This window comes from Camponotus floridanus, unplaced genomic scaffold (assembly GCF_003227725.1).
Source record: "Camponotus floridanus strain SB8 unplaced genomic scaffold, Cflo_v7.5 scaffold108, whole genome shotgun sequence".
Classification (NCBI taxonomy): Eukaryota; Metazoa; Arthropoda; class Insecta; order Hymenoptera; family Formicidae; genus Camponotus; species Camponotus floridanus.
In genome coordinates this window covers 175,613-191,576 of record NW_020229224.1, presented here as the reverse complement: position 1 = coordinate 191,576, position 15,964 = coordinate 175,613, and positions in this window count along the sequence as shown.

Sequence of the window (15,964 nt, the reverse complement as noted above, 5' to 3'; positions counted from 1 at the left end):
AACTTTTGATTCCGACCGGAAATACGCCATCCGGATCGGATGTTGAATTTTTTTAGGGGAACATGGTACTTTTTATTACAGATTCAAATTGTACATGAAAAAATAGGAAACTTTTGTATTAAACGTTTTTTCTGAAAATGCTTCTGTCAATCTTAAAATTGATCTTGAAAGTAACTGTGTACATTCAAGCACACATACACTCTTATAATTAGTCGCATCACAGGAACATTTGAAGTTCATTGTTTCATCACAATTACTTTCAAGGTCAATTTTAGGATTGACAGAGACACTTTTTTAGAAAAAAACGTTCGATACAAAAGTTTCTTATTTTTTCACGTACAATGCGAATCTGTAATAAAAAGTTTCCATGTTTCTCTAAAAAAATTCAACTTCCGATTCGGATGGCGTATTTTTAGTCGGAATCAAAAATTGAAAATATCATTTGATAGAGCGTACCCGATTTATTTAAAAATTGTTCGCAATTTTTAATAAAAGCCATTTATTTTCATTTTAAAAGGGATGTATGGATGGTTTGGAACACCCTGTATATAACAGAGTGATTCATTTTAATCTTAACAGGCAAATATTTTGAAAAATATGCGAGATACGAAAAAATATTTCAGACAAAAGTTATATGGTTTTAAAGGAGAAATAAGATGGTGTCATTAATTTGACCTTAAATAGTTGAAGATCATCCTAAATTTTTTAAATGGAACCGTCTATTTTTTACTATATATTCTTGTAGCTTATCTCGAAAGCTTTTCAAAACACTATAATTAAGTTAGTTTTCATTAAGTACTTTTCGAGTTATGAGGCATGAAATCGTTTCTTAATTTTACATAAACCGTAAAATATCTTGTAAAATATTCATTTTTCGATTACCTCACTTTAATATTTTTATGTATAAAATAATGAGAGGAATTGGTGTAAAGAAAACACATAGTTGTTAAAAAACAGTATGTAATTTGCAATTAAGAATTACATAATTTTTCTTAATAATAACTATGTTTTTTTTTACACCAATTGATTCATCTCATTATTTTGTACATGAAAGTATTAAGGTGAGGTAATCGAAAAATGAATATTTTATAAAATATTTTACGATTTTTGTAAAATTAAGAAATGATTTCAAGCCTCATAACTCGAAAAGTACTTAATGAAAAATACTTCATTATAGTGTTTTGGAAAGCTCTCGAGATAAACTACAAGAATATGTAATAAAAAATAGCAGTTTCATTTAAAAATTTGAGGGTGACTTACGTGACCTTCAAATAACTATTTAAAGTCAAATTAATGACATCATCTTATGTTTCCTTTAAAATCATATAACTTTTGTCTGAAACATTTTTTCGTATTTCGCATATTTTTGAAAATATTTGCCTGTTAAGATTAAAATGAATCATGCTGTATGTGTGTGTGTGTGTGTGTGTATATATATATATATATATATATATATATATATATATATATATATATATATAATTATTTCACATATATGTATATTGATTTATAGAAATAATTTAAAAAATATATCTCGAGGTGCGAGATAATTCAATATTGGAAAAAATTCATTATTAGAAAAAGTTATGCTGTTTTGAGTAAAAATAAAATATTTATATTTTGAAATTGATTTTATCAATAACATGATTACTTTATTCAATGATTTTCTACTAACTTTTTTGTAGATTTATGATTTTATGTTTGTAGAATTTTTGAAATTTTTCAATGAAGAACTAATTTAGATACTTTTTGAGATCTTCCAAAAAATTGAATTTTTTTATCTAAATTACTTTGCAAGGTCTGGGACAAATAGTAATCTGTAGGCACAATATTGCACTACTAATGCATTTTATTTTTTTTCATATTCAAATCGACATCAAATAAAGAGAGTATCTATTTTCTCTAGTATCTATTTCCTTGAGAGTATCTATTTTCCAGGAAAAATCCCCCTCCTGCAATTCTCAGGAATTTTTTGTACCTGAAAAAAGAAAAATTTATTGAGATTGATACAGAATTTTTTTAAAACTTAATAAGTGTGTTGATAAAGGGATACATTTCTAATAACCTTGACCTTGATATATATTGTCAAGATCATGACTTTGAATAACATTCAAAAGATTTTAACCGTCGTTCGTCATTTATTAGTAATTAAATTATATGAACAAGTACTATAAGAACAAATATTAAATATGATAATCTAAACTTCTCTATAAATATTTTATATTATTTAGTTATATATTTAAGTAAATTCATGGCCGCGGAAAAAGAGCGGAGTTCTGGGTGACTTCCGTTTCACGCATTGAGCGCATAGTTCGTAATCAGTGACTGCGTTCAGCAGGAAAAGCTGCTTTGCAATTGTAAAATTCGTGAATCTGATTGGTGTATACTCTTAGATTCAGCCAAAATTAAGAGCATATACCAATCAGACTCACGAATTTTACAACCGTTGTAAAGCAGCTTTTTCTGCTGAATGCAGCCAATGTAATGCGCGCATTAATATTGTTCCATTTCTATTAGGCCCGGTTTCACAACTCGAGTTAATCCGAGTTTAATACGTTAAACTGGATCCTAATTGGTCCATTCACTACTTAAACTCGGATTAACTGGATTGTGGAACTGGGCCTTAATGCGTAAATATAGTCTTGGAAATGGAATGACTTTTGATGCGTTTAATATGAAACAATATGGCTGCTATCGAAATAAATGACACACACATGTATCACATGTGTATATATATGACACATGTGCATATACACGAAGTTGTTAACTCTCTGCACATGCTCGCATTAACTTCTTCGGGTCCAACCTGGCGTGCGTTCAGATTTCTTACCCGATGGGTGAGGGTAGGGTGGATTGGGAATAGGCGTTGTAAACTGAAAATCTGAACGCACCCGGAGATCGTACAATTGGCGCCAAAAACAACACGTCAAATAAACATCTAATCTTGAAGATGGATCATCATCGCCGAGCAATTGTAGCGTTAGCTGTGACTATTAGTAATAATTTTTTACGAGAAAAAATGGAAAGTAAGAAATTGAGACAGATTGAAAGGCGCTAGATTTTCAGATGTTATTTCAAGATGCACTGAACAAATAGCTGTGTTGAAATAAAAAAATAATAAATCATGTAAAGATTGACGAAGGAAAATATATGAAGTTCCATCCACCATAATCTCTTATTATACAGGGTGTCCGTGAATTTTCGACCTTGACGAAATAAGGACGAAGGCGCACTGCTGGACCAGTTATCCCGATATTATGCACGACACCCAGTTTCACATAATTATTACACAACACGTAAAATTGTACGACCACACTTGGTTTTCGTGCACGCCCGGGAAATGATTCCATGTAAATTGCGGCCGCACGATAAGTATTTCCTCCCGCTAGTCCGTATGACACAATCATATCCGTATATTCCTGCAGAGTACACTTCATTTTCACTGTTAATTTACTACGCGAACACAAGATTTTTATTAAAACGTCTTAGCTCTCGCACGCTGTTGCCAGACTGCATACGCCAGCAGCACGCAACTACAGCTGAGCGGACATGCGAGTGTAAGGGTACGTGTGAGTTCGACGCCTGCGCACTATGATTACACTCACATGTCCGCTCAGTAACCAATTTACAATTTACATGGAATCATTTTCCGGGCGTGCACGCCAACCAAATGACCGTACAATTTTACGTGTTGTGCAATAATTATGTGAAACTGGGTGTCGTGCATAATATCGGGATAACCGGTCCAGCAGTGCGCCTTCGTGTACGAGATGAAGAAAGAATTCTTGAAGCATTTTATTAACGTATCATTATCAACGTGTGCAATACATTTTATCGAGGGATTTTCAACCACGGATCAATTTTTGTAAAGGTACTGTCACCATCAATTTTTTACATTTAAGATACATTCAGCTTATAGTAATGGCATTTTGAATAATTTTCAAATTGAGAGTGAAATAGGCCTATGGGAGAAACCACTATAAAAAAGTGCACCATGCTATCTACCGCAAGGTGTGGAAATGATAGCGCATCATTTTGTCGCCACTAAAAAGACGGGTCATTTTTCGACACGGTTTGCGATATATTGCGATATATCGCAAACCACCATCATGTCTTGGAGAGCAACCCGCCCACCGCTTCGCCGCGCTCCCAGTATCAGATTACAGTGGAACGACCTCGTCGCCGCGCGCTTCTAATCAGATTGGCCGATCTTCTTTATTTAATTTTTTGTTAATTATTGCGTCAATCATAAAACAATAGAGATCCTTCCTTCTTAATTTGAGCCAATCTACCTCCTTATTTTGTCAAGGTCGAAAATTCACGGACATCCTGTATTTAGCATTAATAAAATTACATCAAATAAACAACTTACCATCAACGTCCCATACAACCAATTTGTTGTTTTTAATGACTGGAATAGAACCATTCTCCAATCATTTAAACACAAGTTTAAAGTTCATTTTGAGTTAAAAAAACTCTTCACTTATTACTGTAATTCGTGTGTACTTAGCGCGAAATAATATTCGAACTCTATCCGCTAACACCCTGTGTCAAGAGCATTCGTATTGTAAGATATTTATTGTATACACCCGTTATGTGGGCTCGTGTCTGCGCGGTCATGTATAAGGTGCGCGCACATGATTGAGTCAGTATCGATATTCCGGGGCAGGATCGATATAAGAGGGTCCTGTAGAATTTGGGGCTCTCTTCTCTTTTGCGATCGATTTGAACAGTATCTAGCCATCTTGTGTCTTTATTGCGCAGTGACTGACTTTGTATTTTGTACCAGTTGCTACAGTGATAATTAAATCTTTGTGTGCTCTGAACATATATATATCACATTTTATTCTGACAATTATCCTGACCACGTGTATCATCACGTACTCCTTCAAGATAACCTTATCTAAGTGTATATTATTTTCTGGAGCAGTAACATTATTCTTTATCATCATTATCAGTGTCTTACAGTACGTATTAAATTCAGAAGTAGGATTCGTGCCAGTCGATTGTGTGGATCGATATTTTTTTGGTGCTCAAGAAAATTAAATCAAGTGAGAATGCAGCGAGCGGTCTTGGATGGAATGTCGCTGGAGCAATTAAAGGAGGAAGCAGCTCGGTATCAGTTGAGTGTCGTGAACGATCGTGCACGCTTGATCGATTCATTAATGACACATTTTGAAAAAAATAGTCCGGCAATGAATTTCCGAAAGGAGCATCCTTCCGGAGTATCGACTCGGGGAGCTCAGTGCCCGACGGCGGAGGGAGACGAGACCGTCCGTCGAATGGCCTCTGCTTTAGAGAAATTTACTACGACTATTACTACGCAAATGCGACAGCAGCAGCAAGTTCTCCAGAACATGACTCAAGTATTAAATAAAATGTACCAAAACGGACCGGGTCCTGCTCAGGAGAGGAATCCGGCGACCGCTCCGAGAGTGGAGGCCGGACAGGAGTCGGAGTTACCAAGGATCTCTCCGGCCCTTAGTCATTCATCGCTTGCGATGTCACACGCGCACGCTGTTAATTTATTAGCATCTCAGATACCAGAATTCAATGGTTCTGATGAAGACAATGTCAGAGTGTGGGTGCAGCGTGTGGACCGAGTGGCAAGAATCCATCAAGTTGTCACGGACGACTTCCGCGAAACGGTGTCGGATAGTCGCAGATAGTCGGGATCAGGATTCGCTTTTTCGGATAGGCAAGCTAAATAATTATTCTCGGTATTGTAGAAAAAAAAGAAAACTTCTTTATTATAAAAAAGAAGAAAAGAAAAGAATACAAAAATGTGGGCGTGGTATAGGTGAATCATAACACTGAAAATATAATAGCGAGATTGTATGAATAACGTGTTTGTGTAAATGTAGAGACGTGTTTGTATAAATGCAAGAACGTGTGTGTATAAATGCAAGAACGTGTGTGTATAAATGTAAAGTGTAATTGTATAAATGTATAATATTCCGAGATGCGCGATGCAGGTTTTATTATCGCAATAGTTTTTCGCGGAGATACAATTATCAATTTGCGCCGGCGATCGCTGCGGGAATCGGAAACTATTAAAGGGCCCCGCGCAATATCGTAAACCCGGTCAGCTGTTTTCGCGGCTATATTATTGTGCGCGGTCGTTGACCGCGGCGCGTGTCGGAGTTTTTGCTCGGAGTTTTTAGACACGGTCTTATTGCTATCTTCGTTTCGTGCGCGCGTATGGTTTATTACTAATTAAATACCGCGGGAAACGGGAAACACCGTGCCGACGGGAACAGCTCGTCGGGGGTAGCTCTCCACTCTACCTCGGAGTAATTGCAACGGCGTTGCGGTGGCGGGATGTTGTATCGAGAATGCTCGATCGTATCGGAGAGCGCTCCAATACGTTTTCCTGGCAGATTTAAGACTACACTTCAGGATAGCCTTAGCCTGAAACCGAGAATGCTCGGCTGAGGAGGAATTCATTCCACTTTCTATTCGCTTTTGAGGCTTCTTAAGGATCGGTTCTAGGTTCGGATTGTCTCGTTTGCACGAGGCGGATTCGGAATCTGGGCCCGTGATTATTTTGCGGGCCTTCTTATACCCCGAGTAATTAATCCCGCGCCGGCGTAAAAACAGGATGCCCCCACCGGGCGACGGAAAAACGGAGCGCGACGGGCCCGCTTGGTGGGGCGCGGCGGAGCCGGGCGCGGGGATTAACACCCAGGGCTCTTCGGGCGCTTTCGGATGTAGTCGGCGCGGCCCGCTGACGGCTTTTGCCGTTAAACAATTCGAAAAATAATTGGCGCGACGTGGCGCGCCCCTGCTTTCTTGCCCGGTTGTTTTTCCGGGCGGCAGTTTCCGACTGGTGTTCGGCCGGAAAAACTAGTAACGTGCGCTGGGGGGGGGGGGTGCATCGTTACAAGGTTCCGGAAGATGTTGCGCTCCTCGCTGCAACAAATAAATTGAGTGGTATGGCGAGACGATGGTTTGACCAGGGAACTGGCCCGATGTTGGAGTCGTGGAGAGGTTTCCGCGACGCCGTTATCAAGAGATTTGAAAGGGCTGTTCTATTTCACGTCGCATTACAAAAGATAGAAGCCAGGAAATGGAATGCTAATAAAAAGACATTCCAGGTTTATGCAATGGATCGGTTGGATTTAATGCGCGGTCTTGGGCTGTCGCAAAGGGATTCCATCCATATGCTGATCTCCGGAATAGGAAGCCAATCGCTAAGGGCGGTCCTTGCGAATCGACACGGTCGATCAATTTCTCGACGAGATGCACCGGATTTCTGCGATATCCTCGGAGACTGATGGACGACGGCCAAGTGGAGGTGGAATGATCAAGAAGGACCAGCGATGTGATAGCTGTGAAAAGGTGGGTCACCTTTCGAAAAATTGCCGGAAGCCTGAGATTCGTCTATGTCTATTGCAAGGAGCCAGGACATTACCGTTTCAATTGCCCTAAGCTGAAAGGGAGGAGATCAACGACGACATCCCAGCCAGCGGCGACAGCAGTCTCAGCCGTACAGCCGGCCCAGGAATCTACCGAGGTGGTGGCATTGGTCAGGGAATTCGGTAACAGCATTTATATTAATAATTCGCCGCTAAAAATTATCGGTTTAAATGGATCTACATGTGCGCTATTCGCGTTACTAGATACGGGTAGCCCTGTTTCTTTTATTCGATTTAATGTCTTTAATGTATTGTTCGACGATTCAAATTCGCCGTTAAATCCGGTCAAGGTCGTATACAGAGCCGTTAATAACACTGCTATTCCAATATTCGGGGGAAAAACATCTACTATTTGTCTGGAGCAAATACCGGCAGTCAATCTTGAGATAACTCTAAATGTTCTCGACAATAACAATCTTTCCACGGATATAATAATAGGTCGCGATTTCCTAGAAAAACATAATATTACAGCTATTTATAAGCCAGGCAATAATGATAACGAGGAAGAAATCGATAACAATAAAATTCAATTATTTCCTAAATTTCTTCTTAATATGGTTGCCTGTAATGAATCTGTTAATGCTTTTGAATAGCAAATATCGGATATTGATGTCGGTTTTGATAATCATACTAAAGATCGTTTAAAAAAATTACTCACTGATATAAATAATTTAACAATTGAAACGGTGGATGACGATTACTATGTAAAAATTTAACTCAGGGATGACTCGCCTTATGCGTACGCTCCACATAGGTTTGCATGGGCAGAGCGAGCTTAAATTCGCGAAATTACCGATGATCTTTTGTCGCAAAATATAATTAAACCGAACGTATCACCGTATTGCGCACGAATTGTTCCTGTTCGACAAAAAATGGCTCAATGCGTCTATGTGTGGATTTGAGGCCTCTTAACAGTAGAGTCGTTAAACAGAAATATCCTTTTCCGGTCATAGAAGATTGTATAGCAAAATTAGGTAATAAATCAGTTTTCACGCTGTTAGATTTGAAAGACGCATTTCACATTAAAGTACATCCTGAGCATACAAAGTATTTCGCTTTCGCTACGCCTGATGGACAATTTGACACGCGATTACCATTCAGTTTTTGTGAATCGCCCGCGAAATTTCAGAAAAGATGGTCTATATTTTGCAACCGTTAATTCGACAAGAGAAAATGCTAGTTTATATTGACGATATTTTGATTCCTTCCGAATGAGACACCTCCGATTAGACACAGTACAATTGGACACAACTGGCTTTGATTGGCTAATCGTGCTTGATCGTGCTGGTTACCCTAGGCATCGGTCGATATGATTGACTGTGTCTAATCGTACTGTGTCTAATCGGGCAATCCCCCTTCCGAATTAGTGGAGTCAAATTTGGAAACGTTACGTGAAGTATTGATTATTCTTAAAAAATATAATTTTGAATTGAATTATCGTAAATGTCAATTTTTAAAGACGACGATCGAATATTTAGGATATATTCTATCACCCAATGCAATCTCCATTAGCGACCGTCATGTCGCTGCGATTAAAGATTTCCCGCGACCAAAAACGATATTAAAAATTCAACAGTTTTTAGGTTTGACGGAATATTTTCGAAAGTTCATTAAAAATTATTCGACGATAGCTAAATTTCTTTTTAACCTTCTTAAGAAGTCGGTGGAATTTAATTTTGATAATCAATGCGTGTCAGCATTTGAAGAACTCAAAGATAAACTGTGTTTGCGTCCCGTTCTCGCAATATATAATTCGGAAGCGGATACATAGTTACATACAGACGCGAGTTCGCTAGAGCTTGGTGCAATTTTGTTGCAAAAGGTCAACAATAACAATTGGCTACCGGTCGCATATTTCAGTCAGTCTATATAGTTTTGAATTGAAAATGTTAGCTATTGTTAAAGCAATCGAGAGATTTCACATCTATTTGTACGGTATCGAATTCACAATTGTGACTGATTGTAATGCATTAGTTCATGCCGTAAATAAAGCGAATCTTAACCCGCGGATAGCTCGTTGGACGCTGACTTTTCAAAATTATTGTTTTAAATTGACACACCGTCCAGGCAAGCAAATGACACATGTAGATGCATTGAGCCGCCAGATCGGTTATATTGAATCTATTCCGCTTGAGAGGGAACTCGAATTTAAACAATTACAAGATGTAAAAATTAAAGAGATCGCGCAAAAATTAGAATATGCGGATGATGACAAATGTGAGTTGATCGATGGCTTAATATATAAAAAAGGGGTAGATCGTTCTTGTTTTGTGGTCTCGGATATCATGCACAACAGTATTATTAGAGCTCATGATGACATAACTCATTGTGGTGTTGAAAAAACTTTCCAGGGAATTCAGGAAAATTACTGGTTTCCTTCCATGAGGAAAAAAATACGCGATTATATAGATAATTGCCTTATTTGTGTCACTCATAATGCGAGAGGTAATATTCGAGAGAGCGAATGTCAAATTTCACAAACACCTGCGTCTCCATGTAAAAAACTTTATATAGATCATTTTCGTCCGTTGCAGGAAACGCAGGACGGGTTTAAATATATATTGGTTATGGTGGACGCTTGCACGAGATTTACGTGGCTTTTTCCATATAAAACTTTTCCAAATAAAACTACGTCAGCGAGAGAAGTCTGTGAAAATTTAAAATTTGTGTTTAATATATTTGGTACTCCCGAATACATTGTGTCGGATAGAGGTACCGCGTTCACGTCTCAAGAATTTGAAATGTTCGTTGCTGATAATAATATTGTTCATTATAAAGTAGCGGTTGCGGCCCTTTGGGCTAACGGCATGGTTGAACGCGTAAACAGATTTTTAAAAACAACTCTCAGTAAATTGATAATTAATCCGCAGGATTGGAAAAGTCATCTCGGCAAAGCTTCGTACATAATAAATAACACTTACCATAGTTCTATAAAAACATTTCCGTCTAAACTGCTTTTCGGGTATCATCAGAGAAATCATTTTGATTCTTCACTTTCGGAGGCAATAAAAATGTTCGCGCAAATTGAAACGGATTTGGATGCGGAGCGCGAAAAAGTACGCAGTGTTGCACAATTAGCAACTCAACAGGTTCAAAATTACAATAAACAGCGTTATGACGCTAGACATAAAACGCCTACGAAATATAAAGAAAACGATTTTGTTTTAGTAAGGGACACTCAGAGAAAACGAAGACAAAATCAAAAATTAAAATCTGTTTATAAAGAACCATATAGATTCGCGAAGGTATTAAATAAAAACCGTTATGTTGTGCAGGATATCCCGGGGCATAATGTATCCGCGAGGTCCTACAATACTATTTTATCACTCGATAGAATTAAGCCATGGATTAAACCTGTTATCGATCACTCAAATTAAAATATGTAGATAATTCTGTCGAATATTGTATATGTGTATATATGTAATGTCCTATTAGACGATGTATACTTTAAAAAATTTTTATTTATTCCTGTTAGATTGAGCAATGTATAATCTCTCTCTACACTATGTAATCTACGTTCTAAATTCTAGTTTCGTTTCTTTTATACTTTCTTACTTCGTGACTCTACTCGAACAGTTACTTGATATTAAAAGTTGCAGCTCAATGAATCTGTGGTAATACTTATTTCGTCCACCCCTTATCCTCGCTACTCTAACATCATCAGGTTATGGGCCCAGAGTTGCGCGTGTGAAGAAGGAATTTAGTCGCGGAATGAACTTCGTAAGTCACGAGTCGGAAAAGTTTTGAGAAACAACGCGTGTGCGAAAGTGCGACAAAAATGGCGGACGATGAAAAGTACAAAGTGCCGCTCTTTGATGGAAGCAACTACAGTAACTGGAAGTTTCGTATGCAGATTCTACTTGAGGAACATGATCTCTTTGATCTAATCGGTGAAGAGCTTAATACATTAATAGCAAGGCTACCGGCGGCAACCGCAGCCGCTCAAACTCCTATCTTGAAAAGAAATGACAAAAAATGTAAGTCGCTTATTACTCAACGTATCTCAGATAGTCATCTCGAGTACGTGAAGGAGAAAGATACAGCGTATGATATGTGGAAGGCTCTTTCGGATAGTTTCGAGCGTACAGGCGTCTCGAGCCAACTTCGTCTTAGAAAAATACTCTTGACCATGCGGTACGCGTCAACGGAATCCATGGCATCTCATTTTTTGAAGTTCGACAAGCTCGTTCGGGAGTTGAAATCGACCGGTGCTAAGATAGAAGAAATTGATATCGTATGCCATCTATTGTTAACGATGCCCGAAGAGTATGATATGGTCGTAACAGCCCTCGAAACAATGTCAAGTGGACAGTTAACTCTTAGCTTCGTCAAAACAAGGTTATTGGATGAAGAAGCGAAGCGAGGTGGCAGCACAGATTTAGTAAGTGGAAGCTCGTCTACCGTGTTCTCAGCTACGACGAATAAGCGCCACGGAAATCGGAACGCAAACTCAACCGGAAATCGGAACGCGAACTCAACCGGAAATCGAAACGCGAACAATAAACGGAATGTTAATTCGAACGGGAATAGCGCGGGAACGAGACGTAACCGGTTTGATTATAGATGTCACCACTGCGGCATAGTTGGACACAAACGGTCCGAATGTCGGAAATTGAAAAACGAAGATAAGAATTCGGAAACGGCGAATGCCGCGGTTGATGATAACTGTAACAAAAATCAAAAAGCCTTTGTGTTTTTCTCAAATGGAAGTGACAGTAGTGTGTCAAACGTAAATTTTGTTTTAGATTCCGGATCTACTGAGCATTTGTCAACGGAAAAGACAAAATTAATTAACGTGCGGAAATTAACTACGCCGATAAATATACGCGTTGCAAAGTCGGGTCACGTGCTGACTGCAAATAAAATCGGAGACTTAAGAGTGCGCGCGCGAGTAAACGGGAAAACTAGTGACATTGTAATAACTGGAATCTTATCGGTAGCGGGACTCGAATGTAATCTTCTCTCAGTTCGTAAACTTGAAATGAATGGTTTTTCAGTAATTTTTGAAGACGGTAAAGGAATCATTAAGAAAGGGGACAAAGTCGCCGCAATCGCGCGTCATCAAGACAAGCTGTATGAACTATGTGTTGAAAGCGTAACGGAAACCGCGAATGTCTGCAATGTCAGTGAAACAACACAACTGTGGCATCGTCGCTTAGGACATCTGAGCAGCTCCGGATTGAAGAAACTTGTGAGCATGGCAGACGGAATAGATGTGAAAGAATTGGAGACTTCATTGGAGCTCTGCGAAACCTGTGTGGAGGGCAAGCAGACTCGCCTCCCTCACCAATCTCACCGCATCAGAGCAAAGCGACCTCTCGAGCTGGTTCATAGCGACCTTTGTGGTCCAATGGACGTTACATCCTTTGATGGAAAAAGATATTTGCTTACTTTTATTGATGACTTCACTCATTTTACTGTGGCATATACATTGAAAGCCAAATCAGAAGTGCTCAAACATTTTAAAATGTTCCAATCATTGACAGAAGCTCATTTTAATTTCAAAGTAAGCAGATTCAGGTGTGACAATGGAAGGGAATACCTCTCGACTGAAATTCGTCAACATTTCGAGGACTGCGGAATACAATTCGAACTCACGATTCCCTATACGCCACAACAGAACGGAGTAGCGGAAAGAATGAACCGAACAATAATCGAAAAGGCGCGTTGTATGATTTTGAATTCAAAAATGAGTAAGATTTTTTGGTCCGAGGCTGTAATAGCGGCTGTTTACTTAATCAATCGATGCCCAACGAACGCTGTGAAAGGCAAGCTGCCAGCAGAACTCTGGTATGGAGAAAAACCCAATCTTCGGAAACTGAGGGTTTTTGGATGCGTTGCACATCTTCACATTCCAAAGGAACTGATCAACGGAAAATTCGAATCACGTTCAAAACGCTGCAGACTAATGGGTTATTGTGCGAACGGATATCGACTGTGGTGTCCGGAAAGTAGCAAAATATTATTAGGTCGAGACGTTATTTTTAACGAGTCAAAGTTTACCTCCGAGTCTGAAGATTTTTATGATGATTTTAGTCTACAGAAGTCTACAGAAGAAACAGTAAGGAATCAAGAGTCTCCCAATTCAGGCGGAGAACAAGATATCCCGAGTGATGAAGAATCCGAATACTTCGATAATGCTGATGAAGCAAGGATTTTGAGGAAGAGCTCACGACAGAGAAACAAGCCAAAGTATTTAAATGACTACACTGTCTTGGCTTTAAGCGCAGAATCCTTTGTCGAAGATATTCCACAACATTTTGACGACATACAAGGACGAGATGATGAAAGGCAGTGGATGGATGCGATAAATGAAGAAATTACATCTCTTGTCGAAAACAAAACCTGGGACTTAATACCATTGCCTCCTGAAAGAAAGATCATCGATAACAGATGGGTTTTCAAGATAAAAAGGGATAAAGACGGAAATATCGACAAATACAAGGCACGTCTGGTAGTGAAAGGATGCTCTCAACGAAGAGGCCTGGATTACGAAGAAACATATGCGCCAGTTGCGCGTCTCACTACGGTGCGAACCCTTCTATCGATAGTCAACCAACTCAGGCTAAAAACTAGACAGCTAGACGTTAAAAATGCTTTTCTACACGGAACTATTGATGAAGAAATATACATGAAATTACCTCAAGGATTCACCCAAGGTAATGGCCTCGTATGTAAGTTGAATCGTTCCTTATACGGACTGAAACAAGCTCCACGAGCATGGAATGCTCGATTCAACGAGTTCATCTTGACCCTAGGATTCAAAAGATCAGAACGAGATCACTGTCTCTATGTAGCAACATCCCAAAGGTGTCGGCTGTATCTACTGCTTTATGTCGATGATATTATCATTGCAGGCCAAGATGAAATCCAGATTCAAGAGATTGTTAATGCTCTTAAAAATGAATTCGCTATGACGGACATTGGCGAAATTGAAAGTTTCCTCGGAATAAAAATCGAGCAAACATCAAGAGGCCTATTTTTGAGCCAGAGAGCATATATGGAAAAAATGCTCACTCGCTTTGGAATGACGGAGTGCAATTCTTCCAAATCACCCATGGAAGCAAATCCTGAAAAACAAGAAAACGATGACGGAGAAGTCATAAATGAGATAAAACCATACAGAGAGCTCGTTGGATGTCTGATGTTTCTTATGCTCAACACACGTCCTGACATAAGTGTTACTGTAAACTATTACAGTCGTTTCCAGAACAATGCGAAATTAACTCATTGGAAAGGCCTTAAACGAGTTCTTCGATATATTAGAGGCACTCTCGACTATGGACTGCTGTTCAAACGAGGCTTAGATCCAGGAACACCACTCCAAGTCTACGTAGATGCAAATTGGGCTACAGACAACGATCGCAAGTCAACTACTGGCTTTCTACTTCAGGTCTTCGGCTCTACGGTAGCTTGGTCAACGAAAAAGCAAACTGGAATCACCCTCTCGTCTACTGAAGCAGAATATGTTGCTTTGGCAACAGCTTTGACGGAAGCAATATGGCTAAAAGGACTTTTAGAGGACTTTAATGTGAATAGTGCCTATCCCATTGCAGTGTTTGAGGACAATCAATCTGTGATTCATCTGTTAAGCCGATGGGAACATCGTAGATTAAAACATGTTGATGTTAAATACAATTTTGTTAGAAACATGTACCAAAGCAAAGAAATCAACGTGCATTACGTAAATACCAAAGAGCAAACTGCCGATATACTTACGAAAAGTCTCACAGGAGACCAATTTATTAAGCTTCGTTCTTATATTGGTGTTTGCAAAAATTAAGCTATATTTACATTTATGTTACGGCTCATACATTGAGGCGGAGTGTTAGATTGAGCAATGTATAATCTCTCTCTACACTATGTAATCTACGTTCTAAATTCTAGTTTCGTTTCTTTTATACCTTCTTACTTCGTGACTCTACTCGAACAGTTACTTGATATTAAAAGTTGCAGCTCAATGAATCTGTGGTAATACTTATTTCGTCCACCCCTTATCCTCGCTACTCTAACATCATCATTTATTCCTATGTATAAAGAACGAAATTGTAAACGAAATACTTATGTATTTATTGTATATGTTATATAATGTAACATTCGAAACGAATGAAGCGTCAGATTGACCGAACTGTAAGATATTTATTGTATACGCCCGTTATGTGGGCTCGTGTCTGTGCGGTCATGTATAGGATGCGCGTGCATGATTGAGTCAGTATCGATATTCCGGGATAGGATCGATAAGAGGGTCCTGTGGAATTTGGGGCTCTCTTCTCCTTTGCGATCGATTTGAACAGTATCTAGCCATCTTGTGTTTATTGCGCAGTTACTGACTTTGTATTTTGTATCAGTTGCTACAGTGATATTAATTAAATCTTTGTGTGTTCTGAACATATATATCACATTTTATTCTGACAATTATCCTGACCACGTGTATCATCACGTACTCCTTCAAGATAATCTTATCTAAGTGTATATTATTTTCTGGAGCAGTAACATTATTCTTTATCATCACTATCAGTGTCTTACAGTATTGAGTTGACCGACAG